This window comes from Saccopteryx leptura, chromosome 1 (assembly GCF_036850995.1).
Source record: "Saccopteryx leptura isolate mSacLep1 chromosome 1, mSacLep1_pri_phased_curated, whole genome shotgun sequence".
Classification (NCBI taxonomy): Eukaryota; Metazoa; Chordata; class Mammalia; order Chiroptera; family Emballonuridae; genus Saccopteryx; species Saccopteryx leptura.
Genome location: NC_089503.1, coordinates 311,791,833 through 311,812,796, shown reverse-complemented (window position 1 = coordinate 311,812,796; position 20,964 = coordinate 311,791,833). Strand labels below are relative to the sequence as shown.

General features: G+C 38.2%; 1 protein-coding gene and 1 pseudogene across 2 annotated transcripts in view; both read right to left on the bottom strand.

The window, feature by feature from the left end:
* The window catches only part of GRAP2 (GRB2 related adaptor protein 2), a 74,827-nt gene extending 55,439 nt beyond the window's left edge, over nucleotides 1-19,388 (bottom strand). For both annotated transcript variants that reach the window (XM_066358472.1, XM_066358469.1), the window contains exon 1: nucleotides 19,199-19,388. The gene's annotated coding sequence lies outside the window, so the exon portion shown is untranslated. The remainder of the gene's footprint in view (nucleotides 1-19,198) is intronic.
* Nucleotides 5,735-5,796, bottom strand: LOC136390094 (U2 spliceosomal RNA; annotated as a pseudogene).
* Nucleotides 19,389-20,964: the final 1,576 nt, after the last annotated feature.

Here is a 20,964-nt window from a genome sequence, read left to right as displayed (position 1 = left end):
TTTCATCGAATCTTCACAGCAAACCCACGTGGGTTCATTTTAGTTATAGTATTCTCATTGTACAGGTGAGGAAATTAAGGCACAGAGTGGGTTGAATAATTCATCTGGGTTGCACAGCTGGAAAATGGTAGAACTGAAATTCCAGCAGGAGCTGTCTGACTCCTGAGCCTTTGCTCTTATCTATTCTGCTAACTGCCTTACTAGAGGCTGCAATCGATGCCAGACCTCAATCTGACAGAAGCCTAAAGCTAAGCTCATGAAAGCTCAGTAAGTTCATGTCTCTAGTTTAAATTTAACACGAAAATCCTTAAAATATCGCCCATTGTCAGGGCAACTGTCTTGTGAATTTCACGATACCAACGTACAGGTGTGTGTGTGTGTGTGTGTGTTGTGTGTGTGCGCGCGCGCTGAGATGTTAGATCCCCCTTGTTTCTTTACTCTGGCAGGTTGGCTCTTATCTTTCTATAGAGACAGTATGCTGTGTTGTTCAGTTTTTAGCAGTCAGCAAACTTGGTTTAAGCATCCACATGTGTGCATGTATTTATAAGACCTGATATAAACTGGGTCAAATTTAGATATTATATTATCAGTTTACCTTCAGAGAGATGGAATTTACTCTTGGGGCTGAAAGGTCAGTATTTTTTTCCCTGTTGTTTTTTCCAAGGCAACCTTGTTTAGCATGCCTCAAGGACATAAGCAGTGGGGTCACTGGTGGCACAGAACAGGGGCAGCTTGATGAGCAATTCAAATGCCTGTGCAAAAGGAAGTCAAACTCAGCTGATCTGCAGAGCAGAGACTGATCAAGCCCTGAGCTGCACTCAGGCTGCAGGAGGCCTGGAGGCTAGTTCAGGAGAACCAGGGTGGCTCAGTAGGAGCCGGTGAAAAGGCTGCGAATGAGTCACTAGGCTTTTCAGGTTGACTGAGATGACTTCTGTTGATTTTCTTCAAATTTAGATGTGTTATCAGTGTTCACACATTGGGCATAAGGGAAGATGAATGAACACTTGCATGATAGTGGCAGGGTTGTGATAAGATTTCGGGTAAGATGTGACTCTGCAAGAATGCACTGGTCAGTGTGTTTGACATGTGTTCCAATGAGTGTTAGGGGCCTCACTGGGGTGTACCTTAATGTCCTAAACTGGGAGTAAGTCCAGTGTGATAGGTTCAAGTGTTTTCTGACATTATATACAAGTTATATACTATGTTAGGGCATTAGGAGGCACTGCTAATTGGTCACAGTTTTAGTTTATGGTCTGGGAAAAGTACATGCTTTCTAACATCGAGTCCCCCACAGTAACCAGATAAATTGTTGGTGTCTTGGTTAAGCATTTGGGTTCTAGAAGCTCATTTAACCCTTCTGGCCACAATTTTCTTCATCTTTTTTTTTTTTTTTTTTTTTTTGCATTTTTCTGAAGCTGGAAACAGGGAGAGACAGTCAGACAGACTCCCGCATGCGCCCGACCGGGATCTACCCGGCACGCCCACCATGGGGCAACGCTCTGCCCACCAGGGGGCGATGCTCTGCCCATCCTGGGCGTTGCCATGTTGCGACCAGAGCCACTCTAGCGCCTGGGGCAGAGGCCACAGAGCCATCCCCAGCGCCCGGGCCATCTTTGCTCCAATGGAGCCTTGGCTGCGGGAGGGGAAGAGAGAGACAGAGAGGAAGGCGCGGCAGAGGGGTGGAGAAGCAAATGGGCGCTTCTCCTGTGTGCCCTGGCCGGGAATTGAACCCGGGTCCTCCGCACGCTAGGCCGATGCTCTACTGCTGAGCCAACCGGCCAGGGCAATTTTCTTCATCTTTAAAATGAATATAACAATGAAATTTATCCCTTAGGGTAGAATTAAATAGATTAATACATGTCAAGTGCTTAGAACAGTGCCTGGTCTGTGCAATTAGCACTAAATTTGTATTTATGTTAATGCACACATTTTTATTTATACAAACTTCATATTTGGCAGTGGACCAACTCCACTGCTTGCACAAAATAGGTGCCTGGTAATTATTTGTTTAATGTTGATGAACCTAGAAGAACGTATTTAGTGGACTATACATATGGTAAACTGTTTTGATTTCTCAGTAACCTGACTAGCAAAACTGCATGTTAGATTTAATCACCTATAGAAAAGTAGTTCCAAATAAATGGAGTGCTCTATAGTCAAACATCTCTGGCTTCACCAGGCAGTGGCACAGTGGACAGGACATCGGACTAGAATGCAGAGGACCCAGGTTCGAAACCCCAAGGTTTCAGGCTTGAGTGTGAGCTCACCAGCTTAACCACCGGGTTGCTGGCTTGAGCCCAAAGGTTGCTGGTTTGAAGCCCAAGGTTGCTGGCTTCAGCAAGGGGTCACTTGTTCTGCTGTAGCCCCCTGGTCAAGGCACATATGCGAATGCAATCAATGAACAACTAAGGTGCCCCAACAAAGAACTGATGCTCTCATCTCTCTCCCTTCCTGTCCTTCTGTCCCTATCTGCCCCTCTCTCTATCCCCCCCCCCAAAATCTCTGCACAAAAGAAGGAAACAGACATGCCACTTCTGCATGAAGATCATGAAGAAAATGGTATGGAAAACTGAGTTGAGGAATATCACACTTGAAGAACAGGTAGAAGGTTCATTCTATGTCAAATAAACCAAAATATTTGATGTAATCAAAAACTTTTGATTCTACAAAAATAAATGTGAAAAACAGGAGTCAAATCTCTGACCTGCATTTTCCTTCTATTGATTGACTTACAATGACAGCTCCAACTTGAAATGAATCATTTAATTGAAAAAACGGAGAGGAAATGAACAGTATAATGTTTTAGGAGCTGGTACAGCCTGACAAAAGTATCTCGGCCTACTGGCTGAGTGGCAGAGCGTCAGCCTGGTGTGTGGATGTTTTGGGTTTGATTTCTGGTCAGGACACACAGAAGAAGCACCCATCTGCTTCTCTACACCTCCTTCTCTTGCTTCTCTCTCTCTCTCTCTCTTCTCCTGCAGCCATGGCTCGTCTGGAGCAAGTTGGCCCCATGCACTGAGTATGGCTCCATGGCCCCATGCACTGAGTATGGCTCCATGGCCTCTGCCTCAGATGCTAGGAAGAGCTTGATTGCTGAGCAACGGAACAAGGCCCCAGATGAGCAGAGCATCACCAACTAGTGGGCTTGTCAGGTGGATCCAGGTTGGGGTGCATGTAGGAATCTGTCTCTGCTTCCCCTCCTCTCACTGAATTAAAAACAGAAACAAAAACGAGTATCCTAATATTAGGCCAAATCATATGAAATTGCCACTTGTTTTGGTAAAAAACTGTTAGGGATTGTCAATTTCATATGGCTTCATCTAACATATGTAAGCTAATTTGACACTAAATCAAAACATATATTATCTTGCCCTTTATTGTCTTTTAACTATGACTATAAAACTAAATTAGCCAATTTTATTTCTCTTCACCTCTTTTGCCTCTCAGAGTTTGTGCGCAGTAAGTGCTAAACAAGTGTTTCATTAGTTGAATAGTATATATATTTTCTGTTATCATCTCTCAAAAATAGGCCCACCTTTTGCTAAACTACCTAATGCTAAGACTGTCCTTTAAATAATTAACAAAGTGTTAGCTTTGTTTCATGTTTCATGATTTAGATAAATTCTTTCTGCTCCTTGTTTGGGCAGCACTGGGAAGCTAATTAATACATTATTAACATACTGTAGAGACAAACAAGACTCTGCTTGCGCATACAGCCATGACAAGAATAAATTCAGGTCAGAAATACTTTTGCAATTAAGGAAAAATGTTATTATAATAATGAGAAATTATTGTTTATATGACACATATCTGCACACTAAAACACATCATAGACTTATAAATGAGGTGAATGACAGAATCAGGCAAGTTTTCTTCCAAAAGTTCCAAACATTTAGGGCCCAACTGGGGCATCCAAAGTGCCCTGGAATGAACTAGAAATGGTAACCTTTGGGATCCCAGAAGTGAGAAGCTTCATTATTATTCATATAAGATTTCATAACAGTTGGGATTAGTCTCAAATTTAAGAGTACAAATTGAAATAACAGAGCAGGCAGCATGAAATGGTTTACAATTCAGAAAATAAAGAGCTGCTTCCATGGTGGAAGAGATGGGCAATGTCTAACAAGGAGCATGAACAACTTGTGAACAATTGCACCTCCACTGGGCTCAGTTTTCTCAGGTTTGTTAGCTACCTCCTAGGGAATATTCATTCTCTACAACATCTGTTGTTTCAAAGATAAATGGAATTACGTCTTAAAATACTATGCATTTCTTGGGGAGAGGAAAGTTCGAGCTCTAAAATGTTTGTCTCTACAGTATGTTTTGGTTTTGGTTGACCCAGCACTGTGATAGCAGCCCCATTGTAAAAAGCAGAATTCTGAGAAAACAGAGTTGCTTTCATTTTTCAAACAGAAGATCCACCACCCTCTCTATATTTTGATTCTTACACAAATCAAATATATGAGCAAGAGAGGGCTCATTTTAACTTTTCCTCCAATGCCACGGATTTTTCTTGGAGATTTTTTTAAAAGCACAGAGCATGCTCAATTCCTCTGGACTTGTGCTGTTTAATGAGATCCCAGCCCAAGGTGATATGCTCCTATAATAATGTCTTCATGCTAATTACATTTTAGAATGGTTAGGGCAAGAATAGTTCCAAACATACTTGAGGTAATAACTGGTCATATATCCAGAAGGTCAACAGTTCAATCAAAGAGAGAAAAAAAATTAGCATATCTTAAGAAAGAGTTCAAGTGGTTTTGTACAAGAGCTCTCATTTTAGTCTACAAGAATACTTAAAACACTGAGAGAGCCAGGTAATTCTATATTTCCCCTTTTAACTCACTGAAAGGCCCCGATTTCAGGGTATAATGTCTGAGAACAAGAAGAATCTGGCATGTGAAAGGGAAAAGGACGTTGTTAGGGAAGTTGGCTGGAGTTTGAGGTTAGGGGTCTGTGCCAGGACCACCTCACATGGAGCTTGAGAGAGGGGGCCTTGGGCTGCTGATGGAAGAACAGAGGCAATGCTAGAGCGTCTGGCATCAGATGAGGGCTCTGGGCCAATCCTCTATTATAGTGACAACACAGCTTTAATCCAGGATGACAATGAAACCCTCAAATAACTGTGTATCAAATCACTATAAAGAAAATTACAATTTTCTCTTATCAATGCAGTTTTCATAACAGTGTTTGATTCCCCCCCAACTTCCCATCTTTCTATACTTTCTAATGAACATAAAAGAGCAGCAGTTGGAAACCATACCCATTTAATTCTGTTTAAGACTGAAGTTGTCTTTCGTTCAGAAGTGCATATAGCATTTTAATTTATTTTAAAAATATTTATCGAGCACTTATTATGTACTTGGAAATAGTTATGTGGCTCATTGGTTCAGAGATGATCCCTTAAAAAATACTTTCTGCTCTGCCAAAGAAAAAGTATTAAAATATTAAATCAGCTCAAAGATTTTAAAAAATGTGCTATAAAGTGGTACTTTTCATCATTCAAGAGCCCCATGCCCTGCACAAGGAGTTCCTTTTTAAATAAAGGTGCAGTATAACCTGGCATTGTGTAAAACAATTTGAGAACTAACAATTTCAAAGGGGCACCATATTCAATAGATAAATACAACTAACCTGGGAAGCAATGACTTTTGTGATTTAAACTACAGGAAAATATTTAGGCTGATAACCAAGTTACATTGAAAGCTACTCAACCCACTAATTTTTAAATAAGATAGGGTCTATTTATGATTATTTTTACTACACTTGATCTTAGCCAAAAGGCCGAGAAGCGATATTTATGATTATTTTAAAATAAAAAGCATTTAAATGTACAGAAAAGAATGGAGAAGCAAAAACCAGAGCTTCCATGTACTTACCACTCATAGGGTTTTTATGAGTCTATTTAATAGACCCTGTTCCATTTCAGAGGGGCCTTTCTTCCCAGCAGTTTGCTCACCCAAGAACAATTCCATGCCTGAGACCAGCCTCTGGGAAGAAAACCTTTTTGTGGACATTTTTGGTCCATGGAGTTTTTTCCTTTATCCTACGGCCACTCTACTTTGAGCTCTTACTCAAGGAGGGAGGGGAGGGCCTGGCATATGCCCTTCAGTAGGTCACTGTCAATTCAGGGAGATCAATAACCACATAAATAATTCTACCATAAGGCTGACATGAGTGCTGGGGAAGAGCTGGGGAGAGGGGGTAGGTATGGGGCTTGACCTTGAAGGTTGGCAGGGATTTTGGAAGGTGACTATGTGGAAGATGGAGAAGCTCAAGCAAGAATGAAGGGCTTGTCCCAAAATAGTGAGCAGACATGATCCTTGGACCAGAGCACAGGTTCTCAGTGGAAGGAGAGTGTTTTTGCTGTAAGAAATGTTGAATGTTTCTAGCTTACCAATGGATGGGTCAATGCCTCCAATTCTCTCATTTTCTTTTTCAACTGTGCCACTCAGTTTTACTGAATTTTAACATATCACCCAGATGCTTTGTTAACCCTAACATCATACAATATGGTAATAATTTACCTTTGGGAAGCATGTTACACATTACAAGTGGCTTTTTTTATATATATTATTACATTTAATTCATATAACAGCCCTGTGACACCACAGGCTCATCTCCACAAGCTATTTCCTTTGAAAGTACAGTAACTACTAGTTATAGAAACTACTACCTATAGAAATCAGAAAATTTTCCACTAGTAGCCTTTTGTGTTAGAAGTATAAGCCAGGATAAAATCAGCAATTCAGGAGAAATGAAAAGAAGGGTCTCAAGATAGAGACTGAGAGTTCTGGGAAGCTGATGAGATGGTGTCTGTGGAAATGGAGAGTGATGCAGAAGAGACAGTGTATAACAGAGAGTAGAGGATGGAGTGAGTCGAGGGTGTGGTCCACTACCAGGTGGTACTCAGCACAGTGCTGAGCAAACAGTAAGCCCGCAGCCAGTACCTGCTCAACCACAATATCTTGAGGAGTGCCATGTGAAACATAATGCAAAAATCTAAAATGGTGGCTTTTAGAACAAGGGTATAGAATAAAATGATTATTTTTTATACCATTGAAGAGCAGAAGAGTGGTTCTAGCTCAAATAAGGGGAAGAACACTCATTTCATTTCCCACATCTGCACTCTCTCTCATTCTGCAACATCCCCAATCTATTGTAAGCTGTTTTCAGTGTACATACTGAAGTGGTTGCACTTTTGCAACTACTTTATAGAAGCTAAAACAATCGGCCAACCATGATGGCTGTAATCTAGCCAGCATAAATCTTACTGACGTTGAATGCATCAACATATCCATTTAGCCTGCTGCAAATCAGTTTACTTTTCTACTTAAGAGACATGATGTGAAATGGAATTAATCCAGTTGCAGTAAAGTGAGTGAATTCTGTTGAATAAATCCCTTTCTGTGGAAAAGAACTTGGTTTTGCAGCTCATTTGAAACAAAATTCACATGGCAGTATAATGCCTTTTCTGGAACTGAGCAAATGCATTTATCCCCATTTTATCAGAGCTATTTTATATGATAATATACTTCACTGTCCTTTTCTGAGGGCCACAGTGCTGGTGGTTGCAGGAGAACAAAATGTTACAATGGAACTTAGCCTAAGGATTATTGCTCCAACTAGACTATGAACTTGGCAAAGATTGACAACTCCTAGGAGAAAAAAGAAAGAATAATAAAAACCAACCAAACCATATATATTCTTTGATATTTTGCTTTCTTTGCTTTCCTTTCCATGGTCAAAGTGCAGTCTCCAGACAGTATATATTTAGATTTAAAAAAAATTAATTTTAGCAGGAGAGAGGAAGAGGAAGAGAGAGGGACAGAGAGAGAGAGAAACACATTGATTTGTTAGTCCACTTATTTATATACTCATTGATTAATTCTTGTATGTGCCTAGACCAGAGATCAAACCCACAACCTTGGCATATCAGGACGATGCTGTAACAACTAAGCTACCCTGCCAGAGCCATATATCTAATAAATACGTATTGGTGATGACTATCATAAGCAGACAAAACTTGGAGAGGGCACAGAGACTAACAAAGGGATAAGAGGTTGGGCAGAGACTAAGGGTGACATGCTAATGAAATTGAGAGTCTTTAGCCCAGAGAAGGGAAGGCTGGGCCTTCTAGCTGTGGAGGCAGTTTCTGTTATTTACCATTACTGAATGTTAGAAAGCCTCCTATATGCATGGTAGGATAAAAGAGTCAATTTACATTTCAGTAAGGGGATTTAGGGATGGAATGCAGAAAAAGTTTTGGTTTAGATTGGATTAGGCATCAACACAGGTCCTTAAGAAATGTTTCTCTGGAAATTTTACATTTGAAGAGTATATAATCTTTCTAAAATGATTTAGGTACACTGCAATAGGGAAATAACCTGGAGGGACTCTCAAGTTCTATTCCAGTTCTTATCCTGAGATTTTTCAGCCCAGAGTCAGGAGCCAGATTGCTTCTTGTCCTCCTATCTCCATAGCTGGAAGCACTTCACCCCTTCCTGCAGGTGAACCATACTGCAAACCCAACACCAAGCATTTCTCGGGATTTAAGAAGCTCACTCTAGCTGAAAGCTCCGCTAACTCTGTGCGCAGTCACCTCTATTGCTGGCCTGGCTGTGAGGTGTCTCAATTCTAACAAGTGGGACTCTTCCTTGCTCTGAAGTCCATGTCTTACTGGATTTACCTGAAATCCACCGTATACTCCTATGCTAACACCTGAAATCCTTTCTTGTTTTCCAAGTCTCTCATGATTTTGAGATTATATGTAGTATCACTCTAGGACCTTTATGTCTCTTAGACCCACAATTCCCTATGTGCAGTCTCTGAGCCCCGGCCATTACTTACAGCTGATTACCTGTCCTAGATGCCTCTCTCCACCTGTGACTGGATTTTCAACTCCCTTCTTCCCAAGCCTCCACTATCATCACTCAGGCAAGCTGCCAGTCTATTCTTTGCCCGGCCACTTCACGACATGACATGGCTCCATTTTCCTATGTATTCTGTTATGCATGGTTGCACATCTGATTCTTTCTCTACAAACCATGTATCTCTATAAGAGGGCCTTTCAACCTTGTTACTATTGACATTTAGGGCTGGGTAAGTCTTTGCTGTGGGGGCTGTCCAATGCATTGTACAGTCCTTAGCAGCATTGCTGGCCTCTACCCACCAGATGCCAGTAGCAACCCCCCAACTCAAATTGTGACAATCAGAAATGTCTCTGGGCATTAACAAATGTCCCTGGCAGGGAAGGGGGGCTGTCAAAGTCACCCCCTGTTGCAAATCCCTATTCTACAATAACCCAGAAAGGAAAGAGTATTTCAGAGCCAATTATATATACTTTGAGAAGTAGCTGAATATATATAGAATGTTTAAATCTGGTAAAATTTTAATAACTCTAAACTCTTAATAAGCATCAAATGAACTTTTGTAAATGTTGTATTACCACACAAAGTAGATAGTGGGTTAAGTGTTAAGGCCATGACAGCAACATTAAAATTTGCATTAAAATGGCAGATTAGAAAAATGTGGATGCTTTGTGCACCTTTCTATAATGAATGAAACTGCTCACAGGTATGTGGCATTACTATTAGCTTGAAAATATAATTTATATAAATTACCTGTGGGTTCTCTGCTTTGGTCAGGAATGAAAAATTTATGAACTGCTAAGCTAGTTTGGCATGACTTTTAGAGGTTTCTGAAAGTCTGATGAAAACCTAAACTTCAAGGTCTTTGTAGTCTTTGTTTTACTAATGATAAAGGCTAGGCAGGAGGATGGATCTGAGGAAGGGCATTAAGAGAGGAGAATCACTTTAAAATAGGGCCTTGCAATAAAAGATATACCTATGGTGTTTATACAAGTTACAAATAATTGTGTGCTGAAATTGTACTGACATCACATGATGTTACTATAATTCCAAATAAGATAACTCAGTAACTTTAAAACAGTTGTGAAAATAATTGTTATTTACTGTATTGTATAGTCATAAGAATAATCAAATCTTCTGAAAACTGCCGAGAGCTTAAAATACATATTTCTTCCTCTCATATATACTGACTGAGTAACTTTTACTTAAGAGTTTTGTAGACATCTGACTCCTTGTTGCGTATCTTTGGGAAAGAAATGGCCATTCATATTTGCTCCTATTTTACAGTTAGGAAGGCTGAGGCTCATTAGTTTGTCTAAGGATGTAGATTTGTCCAAGGTTGCAGACAATTTATCAATAGGAAGGAGATAAGCAAATCCTGACTCTTTGGAGGCCTCTTCCAGAGACCCAGCAGGAGACTAGCTATGACCTCATAGCAAATAAGTATGCACTCACCTGCTGGGAGGGAGAACTAATAATATACTAAGTCTGAAATATTAAAAAAATTTTTTTTTTTTGGATTTTACTTGACTTTTTTTGGGGGGAGGGAGGCAGAAGTAGGAGGCATGAACTCATAGTAGTTGCTTCCTGTATGTGCCTTGACCAGGCAAGCCCAGGGTTTCAAACTGGCAACCTCAACATTCCAGGTAGACGCTTTATCTACTGCGCCACCACAGGTCAGGCCTTGAAATATTTTGATAGGTTGTTACCATTATGTTTAAGTATAAAAGGGATAAATTTCTCTACATTTAAACCTCTGTGCCTAGATACAGAATAGAAAGATGTGGCTTAATAGAAGTGCATGGGAACTCACTGGTTTTAGTTGACCACAATTTCACTATGAGTCAGCAAGCAGTGTGACATGAATGCCAAAAAGGCTTATGCAATCTTGGTTATATTAACAGAAGTATAAGGTATACATCAAGGGAGGCTGCTACTCCATGGTGTTCTGCATTTGGAGAGCTCTGTCCCATTCTGAGCACCATGAATTAGAAGGGGCTTTAAATTGAAGTCTGGCAGAAGTGAACATTTAAAATGATGAAAACCACATCATAGGAGAGTTAGTTAAAAGAATGAAGGATATTTGTATTTGGAAAAGAAGACTTAGGGGCATAATTAAAAGTGAGAGAAGAGCAATCTTTCTGGAAAAAGAGCTTGAGGTACAGTTTTCAGTAGCAGAAGTTTAATTTATAGATCCCAAAGAGGGAAAAAAATCACAAGAGCCTCCTCAACCCTATCATTTGCAAAATAAATAGATCATCAGTGAAGAAGACTGTTCCTGTGGTTTTCTTGAAATGTGTATATTTGTGGATGCATTTATGAGTCTTTGACAAGCCATCTCCCTCTGCCTGCAGGTGCACCTCCTTCAGGAAGCCCTCTCTACAAAGCCCCACCTTGAACCACTTACTCTGTTATCTCCTCATCATGAATTTTGCACTACAGTAGCATTTTCTTCTGTTTGTCCCAGTTTCCCTAAGAGCTTGTTAGTTCCTTAGGGAAAAGGACCCAGTTTTGTTTTTGTTTTTATTACCCTACATGTTCTCAGTATATCTGGGTATAGTGAATTAGGGACTTGAGGGGATGTCTGTTGACAGGAGCCAAAAGATGGATTAAAGTAAACAGACAGGTAATTTTTTATAGCATCTACATGACAAAGCATTACTGCTTATTCTCTTGATGATAATAACACCTAATTGAACTTTCACTTTATAAAATAATAGGAGCTGACAGAGTCGGCTATCTAGTAAAACTTACTTTTCATGACATTTTGCATTTTAAAATAGAAGTTGTGTTTCCATGCTGGAGAAAAACTGAGTTGACATTCTAAGAGTTCATCTTGCTTGTTCCAGGTCTGGGAATTACTCTCTAGCTGGGAGATCCTTTGACTTCACCCTCCCTTTCTACTTTATTTGGATATTTATAGGGTACCAAGTGCCAAGTCACAACATCACACAGTATCTGGTTAAAAGATGAATTAGTAGGCCTGACATGTGGTGGTGCAGTGAATAAAGCAGCAACCTGGAACACTGAGATCACTGGTTCCAGACCCTGGACTTGCCTGGTCAAGGCACATATGGGAGTTGATACTTCCTGCTCCTCCCCCTTTCTCTCTCTCTCGCCTTTCTATAATGAACAAATAAAATCTTTTAAAAAATGAATTAGTGGTCTACTTAACAATATTGGTCTAGGAGACAGAAATTTCATAAAATGGGCTTAATTAAATAAGAAAGCTCCATGTTATGCATTTTGTAAATGAAATATTGAGTATTTATATTTTATCAAAAATATAAAAATGCTTTCAGGGTAACAGTGCCTGTTTCTTCCTAAATCTGTTATGTAGCCGGTTGAAGAACAGTGTCATTTCACTCTAGGACAGAGGAGTGTATGGGACACACGGAGTCATCCACGAGCCAGAAAATAAAACACAGACCATAGGACTAACTTCATGCTTATCCCTGGACATTATTACCTCCCACAGTCCAATGACCTGACACGGTATAGAGTAAATCATACACTTCTCTGTAAGAAGTAGATATAACTCCATTCACCAGCCTGAAGTTCTTTTAAAAAATTCAAAGAGCAAAATGACTGAGAAACAGGGTCCCAAATTTCCTATCAGCTGAAAATCACAAAGAGAGATTGCCATCTTTCTGGTTACTGAGGTAGCTAGCCTGACCACGCTAATGGTATTTGGCTCGGTTAGTACAAAGGCCAAAAGCAGGGATTCCTACGATGTGTAGCAGACCCTTGGTTCTGCGATTCCATGGTTTGACAATTGATGTTATAAAACTCTAGTTTACTGACATATGGAGCATGAGAATTTTCTGCTTGTTTTAGCTTCCCGAAGAGACTCAGAATTAAACTGGGACTATATCATGGATTTTATGTACTTGGCAGCATATGCTATGGACACTTTTTATAAATCTGAAACAAATGCTAACATTCAAATGTGTCCTAATTATACTGACTCAAAGATTCTCCAAATACCTCCAAAAGCTTGGTCACGCCTTTCTTGTCCCAGGGCTTCTGTGTTCAGTGTGGCAGGCCCTCTCATGAGTCTCAAATTTCCAAGCACATTTCAGGGATGTTAAAGAAATATAAAAATAACCCTTAATAATGAAAAAATCAGGTAGAAGGTTTGGGTCCTTCACGAGGAATAGCCTTTTTAGAAGGATAAGGTCTATCAGCCCAAAATAGGTCTATCAGCATTATTTATTTCCATATTATATGCTGAACTACCCAAGAGGGATAATAAAATATTGTGTTATGTCTGTCTGATGCAGAGCAGAGTTACAGCAAAATTGGTGTGAGACAGTCAGCCCTGCAGGAAAATGAAGCAACCAGCAGAACAACACACAAAGAACCCATCAAAGCACTATTGATGTTTATAGTTTCTAACAGGATTTGGACATTGCAAAGGAACCCATATGAATTGGATGCCAGCACTTATGACCTACAGGGAAGTGTTAAGAGGTCTTGCCATTTATCATAGAAAAAGTCATTTCAGTTCTTAGACCCAGTGGGATTAGGTAGTTTACAACAGAGCCAAAAGGGCTTTAGAGAACATGTGATCTAACCTCTCACTTGACCAAGAAGAAAACTGAGGCCCAGAGAGTTTACAATGCCTTGTTCAAAAGCACATAGGTAGTTTCCAATAGAGCCAGAATTCAGATTTCCAGATTCAGATTTTTGTTAAGGGTTCTTGTGTCTCCAGAATGCTGTGCCCAAACCAGTGTAGTAGAAGGAGCCCTGGGTTACAACTTAACAGGCTTGGTACTGCCTTGGCCTACGTTAGCAAAATTACCTCGAGCAAGTTGCTTAAACCGCGAGCTTTGCTTTTCCCACTCTGCAACATGAGAGGTAAAATATGTGGTCTGTCTACCTCAAAGATCACAGCCAGATCAAATGAGATAATGTGTGAAAACTCTTTTTAAAGCTTTAGAAGGCTCAGGGAAAAAGACGACAAATCTCTAAATAAAGGAAATTTTTCCTTTTGAGGATATATGGATGGACTCTGGAAATCCATAAATCATTGGAAATTCTGTGTAAAGGAGTGTGTGCATGATTGCTAGGCACATCTTTCCTCCCTGGGAAGAATTTCTATAGCTTTCTTCAACTTTGTAAATATGTCTCTGACACTCCTCTCCACCCCCACTTCACCACCGCTAGTAAGAACCTATGTGCTGTGCTGGATATCAACATATTTATGATCAACTTAAAGAGTTTATATAATGTATTAAAATATGACAACTTTCTTAGATTTAGCGTATGGTTGAGATTTTCCTGCTAGCCTTACTGATTTAATAGTCCATATTTTTAGAATATAAATCTTTTTAGGAGAGGGGAGCAAATCTGACCTCACATTTTTGCTATATAACATGCTAAAAATCTGTGACCTATAAATAATAAATACAAATTTTAAATTACAAATCAACCAGATTTTTTCTGTGTACTTCCCTAGTAATATTTCTTAGTTATTTAAAAAGACTTTTCTTTAAAATCGTATTTAATAGAACTATCTACTTATAATTTACTGAGTTCCTACTGAGATCTCAGCAGATTGGTTCAGTGTTTTCTCGTAAAGCACCAGGCAAAGACACAAATCATAAACCACTTGTAGGCTGCCACATTAAACCTGTGGTTCTGGAAGGAAGGTGTGGAGAAAAACAAATGAAAAAGTAATATTCATGATCAATTGACCAATTAGGCTGCCTTTCATTAAAAAACAAAAACAAACAAACAAACATAAAAAGGCAGAACCAATTTAGCAATGACTATTTTAGAAATGCATAAAAACATGATTCATCTTGGATTTTTTTTTCATTCATTTTTAGTTCTCTTTAGACAATACACTTGAAAGTTTTCTGCAATGGCAATCAAGGAACAAGTAAGACAGCACTGGAACCCTTATGTAATGTTAACGAAGTGTTTTGGACCAATACCCAGCCTGTAAGGCTTTTTCTGTGTACAGTTATATTTCAGAAGCCATAGACTGATTTACGGAATGTTTGAGATAATCAATTAGGGATGTTACCTTCTAACAAGACTCATCCATTGTCCTATAAAGAAATCCAATGTGGTGTTTCATAAATCTTGTGTTTTAGTGGTAAAACCTTTTACAGTACAGGAAAGTGAAAAATGAGAAGGATTTTCCTCCCTTGACTATATCAAAATATCATCTTGTGTCTCAGGGCTCTAAAGTCTCATAACTATCCTCTCCTATTATTATTCCTTTCAGTTTTTTCCTTCCTATTCCTCATCGTTCTACATTTCTCAGTTCCTAGTATTATCTTTTATGTTTAAAGTTTCTTATATAGAGCCTTAAGCTATATAAATGCAATAGGTAAACTCATCTATGCTTAATAGAGTGCTATAATTCAGATGAAAAAAATAAAAAATATATTTTGGTAGCAACACACCCAGATTTTCAATAACTTAAAAACCTAGGTGGTGGTGGTTGGGGTTTGGGGGCTCCTGTTACTGATTTCCATTTAGTGTCATTTGTGTCACTTCTCATTACATGTGCCAGTCTTTAGAGAGAATGCTCTGGAATCAGACCACCTGGATTTAAATCTGGCCTCTACCACATAACTAGTTAAGTAACCTTGTACAAGTTACCTAACATCTCTGTACCTCAGTTTTCTCACTTGTGAAAGAAGCACCTACTCCATTGTGCCATATGAGAAGCAAATGAGTGAATACTTGGAAAGTGTCAACCGGTATGTAGCAAATAACAGACACTCTTTTAGGAACTTTCTATATATAAATTATTTAACCTTCAAAACAATATAATGAGATAGGTGCCATTATTACTCTCATTTTATAGCTTAAGAAACTAAGACACAGAAAGACTAAGTAACTTATCCCAATGGCCCAGTTAGAACTGAAAGATTGGCCTCAAACCTCGACTGTCTGGCTCCACAGCAAGCATTCAATAAGTGTTAATTTTTATTATCATTGTTGTTGTTATTACCTGAACCTATATACTTAAAATCTGCTGTTGCTGCTGATAATGATAAATTTGTTTGTCTAATCCTTCTTCAAAAAGTACTAAAATGTTTATGACCATTAACAGAATAGCTAATCTATGCAAGGATTATCATCTAAAGTCACTGGTGAATTTTGTTGGGAAATAGGATATTACCACTGTGCCAGAACGCCACCTGCTCTGATTACTTGTTAGTTGCAAAGGAGAAAAAGATACCTATACATTAGAGAGGTCCCTGGAGTGAGATTGCTACCTTAAGCCATGATCAAACTGAGTATCACGAATAAAGGGACAGCGTGGCATTATGTGCCTCCTGATGAGATGCAACATGGAGCACCTTGTAACAAATGCTCAACAGAAATCTAATCAATGCTTTAGTCCTAACATGGAGTTTATGGGAAATACAGGGGTAAAGAAAGAAATTAAATGGTACCATGAGGCAACAACAAATCCAGAATTTGGAACATTCCACAAGACAACTGGTCTAACCTTTAAAAAAAAAATTCAATGTCAAATAAAATAACATAAAAGTCAAATGCAAAAATGTGCTTTCTTTTTTAAAAATCAGATGCAGGTATTTTTTTTTCCCTAAAAGGTATGGAAGGCATTTGGAGGACAAATGGAAAAAGTTAGATATGGGCTAGATATTAGATGATATTAAGGAATTACTGTTCATTTTCTTAGGTATAATAAAAGTATTGTGGTTAAATAGGAGAATGAATGTCCTTATTCTTAGATGTGCACTGAATTATTTAGGCATGAAATATCATTTTGTCTATGACCTACACGTAGTTCAGAAAGAAATACATATAGATGGACAAATACAGCAAAAAGTTTACAACTGTTGAATATAGCAGGTGATTATAGAGGTATTCATTGTACTAATATTTCAACTTTATTTTTGAATATTTTCTTCACTTTCCTCATAAGGTATATATGCCTTACATCTTTGAAGCACATGTAAGACTTTTATTTTCTTGTACTTAGTAAGAAGTTTTTTTTTCTAAATTCTCTAAAACATTTGCCTTTTAATTCATATTTAAAAAGAAAAAATTTTTAAATTTTACTAAATTCTTATTGGCTCAAGCTTATCGAAAACTGGTATTAACATCGTTAAAGAGAACTCAGTGCCTAACACAGAGAAACTCAGTGCCCAACACATAATAAATGCACAATAAATGTTTGAAAATGTTTATTTATATACCACACTTTCCTGAGGATTGTAAAGTGGCAAGAGAGAAAGAGAGAGAGAGAGAGACAGACAGACATGAGGCAGTGTTGTTTCTTTACAGATCAAAATATAGTGGGAAAATACTTGAGATGGACAAACAAAATGGGGGCCAAATGACCCTATCCTTTGATTCAAATAAATTAAGTCATGAAGATTCTTGACCAAGTTTTGAGTTTGTTTTACGAGGGCACAAAAATGAAGAATCTGTCCCTAGGGCTAATCCAAAAGCAACTACTATTACTTGTTTATGAAATCCTGATGGAATCATACTTAATGGTATATTTTTAAAACAACTGTAGGCTTTTCCTGATCCAGGAGAAGAGGCAAGTTCTGCTCAAGTTTAGGCATGAACCCTGCAAGTCACCCACATCAGTGGATGTTATTCTCTGAGAATCAATAAATATGTGGGAACTAGGGTCATATTCAGCTCTTCCAGAAGGCAATGGTTCTAAAAGAGATTGCTTCAGGCAGTAAGTGAGATATACTTTGTATAAGAGGTGGGAAGAAAATGATCAAGATTCAAAGAAATAATTAACATTGATATCATTTTGCATTTTCATAGCGCCTTTGTCCTGAGGTACTTCAAAGCTATTTTAACTCATTTATTCTTACAATATCCCTATATAAGGTAGTCATAGGGCTACTGAAATAAAAAATAAATAAATAAAAGGAATTTTTATTGGGGTCTAAGATGTGGAAGATATTCAAAAGGACACTGTATTAGCAATAAAGATATTTCTTCATATTAAACAAATTGATCACCTCCTTCCCCTCTGCTTCAGTAAAGTCATTTTAAAAAGATAAAATCTATTACAATTTTGGGAGAATAAGATTATAGTTTACTGCATGAGAAATACTCCAAGTCTAATCTCAAAAAGTCGCTTTATTCAATGATATAGGGCTGTCTCTCTTTACAAAAAAACAGAAAGTTCCCAAAAAGTGTACAAATCTGAACTGTTAAAACTTCACATTTAAATACACTTTATTTGCACAGTGTTCTTTATTTAGTAATGGGTCCTTTTGTAAAAAAAAATCACTTTAAAATTATTTTATAAATATAAAGTTTTATAAAAAATACTGGGTTGATAAAGCAGATTATACTTACACTAAATGCTCTTTCAGAAACCAAAAATAAGAAAAAACGGGGATCCACTAAAGAGCTAAACATCTACGATAAATGTAGTTGTATAGAACAAAAGAGTCTTCAACCTAAGGTTTCTCATTCTTGGATGAGCAACATGCAATCTTTCCCACTGGACTCTTACATTTTAAACATTTTCCCTCTTAATTCATCTGGGAACGCATATTTTTGGTAATGTGCAAGTTACATAGCATGTGCTTTATTAACAAGACCTAATTTTGGGTATATAAATACAATATTTTAAAGTTAGTAAAATCCTTGGTAGGTGTATTTAACCCTCATGTTCAGGCACAGGTAGGGCAAAGAGCATAGAGGAGCTGTCTTAAAACCTGATGCCTGAATAAAAGACAAGTCTTAGGGATATTGCGTTAACTGTTAATAAAGAGACAGAGATAGGCAATATCCTTGCATAATCAATTTCAACATAAAGTTTTCTTTTGGTAAAGGAATTCAAACTGGAGTTCTTTGTAAAGGTAATATAAATACTAACAGTAGTAGAAATGTGAGCAATGGCAGAAATCCTAACCTCAGAGAAATAGTGTTCATTCATTGCTGTTCAGCACCAGTTTGAATTAAATGTTGACTATGGTGAAGTAGAATTTCACCTTTGTGATCCTAGGGCCTGTAGTCTCCCCATGCGATGGTTCAAAAGCCAGTTAGTGATGCTTCTAGGTGTGTGTGTGTGTGTGTGTGTATGTGTGTGTGTGTGTGTGTGTGTGTGTAATGAGCTGGGTAAGGAACAAATCTTCTAATTCACTCGCTAGATAGAAGTCAAATCCTATTACCACAGACATTGCTACAGCAAAAGATTTAAAGACCTTAGCTGATGGACCAAAATATTAAAAGCAATATTTGGAGAGCCCATGGGATTCATTTTAATTAGACTTGACTCAAAGAGAGCATTCTGCAAATTATAAAACTATTCAGGATGCCTAGAGTATGTGGACTGATGTTGTATAATGACATACCTTTTCGAAGAGGTTGAGTCTATGTCTCGGCTTTGACAATGAGTTATTAGAATCCTCTCTTGCAAGAAGGAAGATGAATTCCCATCCAAATTACTGCCTTGTGCTGTCTTCCAATTACCACACTAAAAAGAGGGTACACGGTCACAGATCCATTAACAGTGAGTGCCTCCTCCTCCCTACTACTTACTCCCTCCTCCAAACTACCCCCAGTCAGCACTGCAGTCTGTAGGCAAACCACACAGGAACTAGCAGATACGGGGCTTCAGAGAGTTGGGTGTGAGCCTTAAATTATGTGGTTTTGTTTTCTTGCTGCCAGAGTTGAACTAAAATGCAGGAGGTTCACTGAAACACTTTTGCTTCTTTATGCTTGGTTTCAGTTTTAACATTTTGCCCACGAATCATTTAAGTTCACATAAGAAAATTTCTAATCCTAGAGACTGTCCATCGGCAAACTGCGGCTGGTCTTAAAAAAAAAAATTCTCATTTTCCCTTAGCATAGCCTTGCAACCAGAGAAACATTAGGAATTCTTAGGGAAACTTATTGAATACAACTCTGGCTTACTCACAATATTAAAATCTCAGGGAAAATGCCTACTTAGTGCACTTATCCTGTAATATTACCCTTAACAAAAAACAAAAGAGAGAGGGAGAGAGAGGGAGGGAGAGAGAGAGAGAGAAAGAGAGAGAGGAGCTCTGAGCCAGGAAACATTCCAATACCAGTTTTACTAGTCAGACATTAGCTGGGACTGGTTACTTCAACTTCTGGGATTCACTTTCCCTTGAGTTGGCTGGACTAAAGGATTTCTGTAATTTTAAGATTTTTTTTCACTGACTTAAAGTTTCTGCCATCTTCAACTTTCTTAGTTCTTACCTTCACATTTATAACTCACCCTCCTCTCGAAGTCCACCCTCCCATAGCAAGTACAACTTGTGAAGTCTTCTTCCTCTCTGCTTTTGCTAGAAAATTGATTGCAACGTTGCATGTTTTGTATGAAATTAGACATGTGTTACTTGCTAAGTGGCACCATTCAGAGATTGGGGACCAAAACCAAGATAAAGAGGGAAATATGAGTTCACAGGCTGTTCCTAGCATTAATCCTTTGAAGGCTAAGAAGAAAGATATCATATAAGATGCAATTTGGGGTTCTAAAATTTAAACTTATTCTATATTGTGAAATGATAACCTTTTCTATCTCTGTGCTCCTTTATACTGAAACCTTGCTCAAGATCTATCATTTCTTTGAACTTTTTTTTTGGTTATAATTTCTCAATTTTTTACTGAAATAGAAAAGAAGAATCTGGTGTAGAATCAGCAGAGTACCTTGGTCATAGTAGGTAGGTGCTCAGTAAATATTTGTTAAATGAGTTAAAAGAAGTAATTTGCTATTCCTAACTCTTAATAAAAGGACTTTTTAAAAAATAATGCTAGCTTGGTGAATTTTCTTAAATTCAGGTGTGTCTCAACAGGGTCTGCATTATTCCCACATATTGTAAAGATAGAAATTTCAAGATAACAACATGTTGCCAATTTTAAAACAATGACATCTCAAGGTTGGCCTCTGCATTCTTTGCTCTTCATGGTTTAAGGTCCTGGATCAACATTACACACAACAGCTCTATTACCAATTTTCAAAGATTGAAATCCTCTGGCCACAGTCCTTATCCCAAGTCAATGGTTTTGATATGATTAAACACTGAGTCTATAAACTTCCATGCCTGAGGATTGGGAAGAAAGAGGAAAAGCTGAATAGTACTCTATAGAAAGT